The sequence below is a fragment of the Schistocerca gregaria genome, chromosome 8 (assembly GCF_023897955.1).
Source record: "Schistocerca gregaria isolate iqSchGreg1 chromosome 8, iqSchGreg1.2, whole genome shotgun sequence".
In the NCBI taxonomy this organism is placed as follows: Eukaryota; Metazoa; Arthropoda; class Insecta; order Orthoptera; family Acrididae; genus Schistocerca; species Schistocerca gregaria.
This window is the reverse complement of record NC_064927.1, coordinates 225,159,278-225,165,673: the sequence shown is the minus strand read 5'-3', so window position 1 is coordinate 225,165,673 and position 6,396 is coordinate 225,159,278.

Genomic DNA, 6,396 nt, shown 5'->3' with positions numbered 1-6,396 from the left:
GGTCATTTTTGAAACACCCTATATGTGACTAAAGCCCTTCTGGCCTGTTAAATATTTAATATGTGATATGTAAGTACAGCCTCTGTCTTTTTTGTTAGTCAGTACTTACACTTTTTATATAAAAAATGTCTTTTCCTGTAAATTTGCAACTATATTATAGGCCATTTTAATCATTTTAATTCTGATGAAGGCACTCTTACAAGTGTTGAAACCTGCTCAATAAGAATAAAAATAATAGTGACTGATGGCTCATTTGTTTCAATTTTAATTTATAAATGGTCACTGAACCAAGCAGCCATGTTCAGTACTTATTGTTCCTGGATTCTAATGGTCAGCCTACATGTGGAGGGTGTGGCTCTAGTGCCTGCAAACCAAGTATTCAATTTTCTGCCCCTCAAATGTATGTTGATTGTTCCAAAGCCCATCCAGTTTATTCAATCTAATGCCCCACCCATTTGTGTTGACTGTTCCAAAGCTCATACAGTTTGGAGCAAAGAATGCCATGTCTTCACAGTGACAAAAATACAGTGGATCAAAGTCATTCAATGCATCTGCTATTTTGCCTCAAAGGAGGCATATAAGGCCACATAGTCACTACATTTTCTTAAGTCATTTGCATTAGCACTGAAGTGGCCTGTACAAGAGACTACTGTTGGCACCCAGGCTTTGACAGGTGAGCAGAGCACATGAACCTGATCCTGTAAATGCAGCTGCCAGCTACAACAGTAGTCCCACAACTACTCCTTCCCACCTATGGATTAATGATGGTTGCCGTAACTAATATCAGAAAATATAGCAGATCCTCATGTCAGACAGTAGAGGAGACCCAGCAAAATATTTCTTAAAACTGCCTTCCCACCAACCCCAAAATCCAAGCTGGGAACAAAAACCAACAGGTCACATCAATCATGTCAGGCCAGTGAACCATGTGACCCTGCTCCTATCTGATGAAGCAAACTATGACTGTACTACCAATAGTATGGATATCAACTTCTGCCTCAAGGAGCCAGAGAGGCCCTCAAGTAACCCACTGCCCCATCCATCTGCTGCTCTCTATCCACCACAGTGGAACAACAGAGAAACACAAAGATAAACCTCACATTTAAGATGGGTTCCCTAATTCAGTGGAACTTGACACTGTTCTGGACACAAGGAGGAACTACATCTATTGCCTCAGGGTCAACCAGTGTGTCTGTCTTCAGGAAACTCATTTTAAATTCTCTCATATCCCTAAGTTATGTGGCTACATTATTCACAAAAAGGACAACCTTAGTGGAGAACGTGCTAGAGGAGGAGTACCAGTTTCTGTAAACACTGCCTACCACACTTCACATCTCCCCCTCACAACCAACCTGAAAGCATCATTCTCTCTCTCTCTCTCTCTCTCTCTCTCTCTCTCTCTCTCTCTCTCTCTCTCTCTCGCACACGCACACGCCTTTCCATAACCTCCCTATTCACCCCCCCCCCCCCCCCAATAGCCCTCCCTTTGTGCTCTGTAGTGAATGAACAAGGTTGCACTTCAGCACAGTAACACAGTCGTTCACAGTTATTGATCTCTTAGTATGCTCTCATTGGGAAGTGGTCAATAGCTTGACACTCAAAGGATCACTTTCTGATCTGGATCCACCTGATAGACAGAGTGGCACTACACAGAAACCTGCCACACTGGGCACTCAGTAATGAGGATGCTCTACAAAGAACTTGCTGTGCTTGAACACCCTTAAAGTGTCCAGTAATGGATAGATCACATTACCCAAATGAACCACCCTGCCGCAGAAGCATCCATTCCGAGGGACCAGGCAAGCAGCTGTGTGTAGGCCTGTGTGCCAACCAACATTGCTGTCTTTTGGTTCAAAAGTCCAAAATGTTACCAAATTACTACAGAGAAAGAAAAAGAGAATGTGGGGTGTGGCAACAGTTTCTGACCACAATAAGCCATACCACTAAAAATAGTTGTATGGGAGACCATCGGGAGGGGTAGAGATGCCCAAAGGCTCCTGTAGTGGGGGAATGGTCATCTCCAGACCAAACTACAAGACACTGCCCATACTATCTTCTTCATTTCTGGCACTACAGCCCATGAATGGCCCAAGTCTTGTTGACCACCTGCCTTCTCCATTCGTGTCTCAACTTAGACAGTATTGTTCAGTTCTGCACTCCTAATATTCTCAGATTCATCTCTACCTCATTCAGCCATTGCAGTCTCAGCCTTCCCACTAAGTGGAAACCCTCTGGCTTTGCAAATAGCACCTTCTTTGTTATTCACTGTTCTTCCATTCCATGCATAAGTCCCAACATCTGTAAACTTCATGCCTTTACATTCTATGGTGATTGGTGAATACTCGCGAAATTCATATAGTTCTGCATTGGTCCCATTTCTCCAATCACCATTATTGTATACTGTCCCACATATATTCCACAGTACTTTGCATTCCCATGCATCCAAGACATTTTTGACTTCTTGTGTTATTGCCCATGTTTCACACACACACACACACACACACACACACACACACACACACACACACAACAGGTTTTATAACTGTTTTGTGTAATTATTTATTATTATTATTATTATTACAATTAATAATAATAATAATAATAATAAGTCAGTTACACAACAGTTTAGAAATACAAATAAAATATGTATATAAATTGATAAATTTACAGACACATTATTTATATGATTTATCACATCTGCTGTAGTGTTCAAGAAGTCAGAGGTGTTTCTAGGGTATTAATTTTGAGGGGACTCTTCAATTATGTGTCCAACAGCCTATCTTCAAGAACCACAGCTTCACTCCACAGTGAGTAGTCTTTATCCATCTCTATTGTGTGTCACTAAATCTCCCACAGTTGGTCCAGATCTTGTTGAGCGCACTCCATATCCTCTGGGGCAGATTAAGGTCCCATTGTTTGACGTTGGCTTGGTGAAAGCTATGGAGTTGTGGTGGATTGTTGCTCTCGCATGTTGCACCCAGTCTTTGCGGTGAGTAAAGTTATGGTCCAACAGATTACTAGCTGTTACAAGTGGGGGACGTCTGGAGCAGAATCTGTTGACGTGGATAGCACATCAAGTCCTCATGAAATGACAGCTGCTGGTTGCTGCAGATCTTCTTATATTCCCTTGCAAGTTCATTCTTCCTTCTCAGATTAATTGGTGGTATGCGGCTAAGGGCATGTAGCCAGAATACTGGAGTGAACTTGATTGTGCAGTAACAGACCACATTGTTTGATTTAGCTGCATATCTCCAGCTTCGTGTGGCTGCTATTTATCCAGACAGAGCTGCAATAAGACTCCTAATATCAATACCACTTCTTTTAAGGCCCAAAGAATAGATATTTTGCACTCAGTATTACATTTTTACTGATTAAAATAACACAGAGCGCATCAGTAGGTCTAAATGGAAATAGCTATCAAAACTGTCTGCAAAACAATTTTTATGTGATTGGTATCCAAGAAACTTGAAAGAGCAGTTGAATGGAATGGACAGTGTCTTGAAAGGAGGATATAAGATGAACATCAACAAAAGCAAAACGAGGATAATGGAATGTAGTCGAATTAAGTCAGGTGATGCTGAGGGAATTAGATTAGGAAAAGACACTTAAAGTAGTAAAGGAGTTTTGCTATTTAGGGAGCAAAATATCTGATGATGGTCAAAGTAGAGAGGATATAAAATGTAGACTGTCAATGGCAAGGAAAGCGTTTCTGAAGAAGAGAAATTTGTTAACATCGAGTATAGATTTAAGTGTCAGGAAGTCTTTTCTGAAAGTATTTGTATGGAGTGTAGCCATGTATGAAAGTGAAACATGGACGATAAAGTTTGGACAAGAAGAGAATAGAAGCTTTCGAAATGTGGTGCTACAGAAGAATGCTGAAGATTAGATGGATAGATTGCATAACTAATGAGGAAGTATTGAATAGGATTAGGGAGAAGAGAAGTTTGTGGTACAACTTGACCAGAAGAAGGGATCGGTTGGTAGGACATGTTCTGAGGCATCAAGGGATCACCAATTTAGTATTGGAAGGCAGGGTGGAGGGTAAAAATCGTAGAGGGAGACCAAGAGATGAATACACCAAGCAGATTCAGAAGGATGTAGGTTGCAGTAGGTACTGTGAGATGAAGAAGCTTGCACAGGATAGAGTAGCGTGGAGAGCTGCATCAAACCAGTCTCAGGGCTGAAGACCACAACAACAACATCCAAGAAACACATGCAAGTTGTGAAGACCAACACAAAGCAATGGGTGAAATCATTTTGTAAACTGTCATCTTAAACTGCCTTGAGATGTTAAAGGATAGCAGCATGCTAAGGAAGCTGTGATAGCATCTCTTACATGCAGCTATCCATGCCTTTACTTCTGTTGGTACACATTGTGATCTGTAATGATTCCTACCAAGTACTTAAACTGATTTACTCTTTCAAACTCTTCAAAATGCCCAACATCTCTCCACCTTCTTTTGTTTCAGGTGTTGATGACATATTCCGTCTTTTTCTTGCTTATGGCCAAGCCAAGTGCAGCTGCTTTGCATTCCAATTCTACATAGTTTTCCTGCAGATGTTCTCTATTCCTTCCAAGATTGCAATGTCATTTACACATACCCTATTCTGTTGACAATAACCTACTTGTTTTCTCAGCAGTTTTCACATGATAACGTCCAGATCCAATATCATGGGTGACAAGGAATCTCCTTGCTCAAGTCCTTAAAAGATCATAAAATTATTGAAATATTTACAATTAGCTTAGTCATTTTTATGAATCATATTAGCTTTGGTGGTAGCTGTAGCTCCCATAACACCTCAAAAAGACTATTCCTATTGACAACTGCTTTAAAATTCACTTACAGTTCATGTACCAATATATTGAACTCTTTAACACTTTTTCATTATTGATCTAAGGATGAATATTTGGTCTCTTGTTCCTCTGAACCCGCCCTTCCTTGCCCAAACTGTGACAACTTATTTTGCCATGTTACCCACACTGCCAGTTATGATTCAGTTTTCTGATGACAAAAAGTGTCTGCCCGAGGGGGCCAGTTGGAAATTCAGTTACACCACTGATGAAGAATACAGCACAGAAATCCTCCTTGTCCACATTTGGGTGTCATGCTAATTTACTGACTTGTTGTGAGAGCTAATTTTACTTCCACTTGTGAAACTCAGGAATTACTGCACATACCCAAGTAATTATGGCAGTGTTGCCCCCACTTCATAAATGGGAAAGACGTACTAGCGGATGGCAACCACTGCCTTGCCTGGACCTCAGAAACCAGGCAGCTTCTTAATTGCGTTCAGTGTGGATTCAGGTGATACTGCTCCACTTTTGATAAACTGGCCCTCCTGGAAGCTGCTAGACAACAGGCTTCCCTGCAGCGGCATCACCTCCTGGGTACATTTTTTGGCATGTAGAAGAGCCACAATACTACTTGGAGGCATATTATCCTTACACAGCATCGTGAATGGGGTTTTAGAGGATATCTTTATTTGGTCTTTCCTGTCACCATGCTACTAAACATACAATGTTGGTGAAGCACTCTCAGATTGCTTTGAGCAGGAGAATGATGTCCCTCAAGGTAGAAAATGTTCTGTCCAATGTTCGTTGAAGACTTCTCATTTTTTGTTCCTTCTCTAGAATTGCAACAACAGCTTGTCAGTTGTAACTAACTCTTTGACAATTGGATAAACGGGCAGAGAAGAGAGGTTTTATCTTCTCAACCTAGAAGTCCACGAGCTTTCTTTTTAACCATTCACATTCTGTTTTAATCTTTTCTGAGCAGCAGATGAGGGACAACTGTTCGTAATTTTAAAGACAGTGTGAGGTTTCTGAACCTAGCATTTGACATGTAACTTACATGGTTGCCACACCTCAGGGACCTGAAAACACGGTTCCTTCATGCACTCAGTATTTTAAAATATCTTATTTATAATTGATAGGGAGCAGGCCGAGTGGACCTGCTCCAATGCTTCGTGTGACCTAAACCTAGCACGTCACATAACTTTTGCATGCAAATTTGTAAACAAATGTTTGTCTGCATTGTTATTACTTTTAATTGTAGCTGAGGTTACTACTTCTCATTACATTTTCATACAAGCAATGAAGGCTTTGCTTTTGTCCACCAAAATATCATCATCATCATCATCATCATCATCATAAATTACAGAATTAATATTGGCATCAGACACATCAGTGAGAATACTTCTGCAACTAATGGGAACATTGTGTCATCTTTTAGCTATATTATAAGCCCTATCTAGGGCTTTAGATAAAGTTTTTTGCCCATAATGTAAATGCTGAGCTTCATGGGTTGCTCAAGAGGATGGTGGCAACTACACGTGGGTGTGATAGATGCATTGTATATCTCCCATTTTCACTAAACACATTATGGTTTACATCTG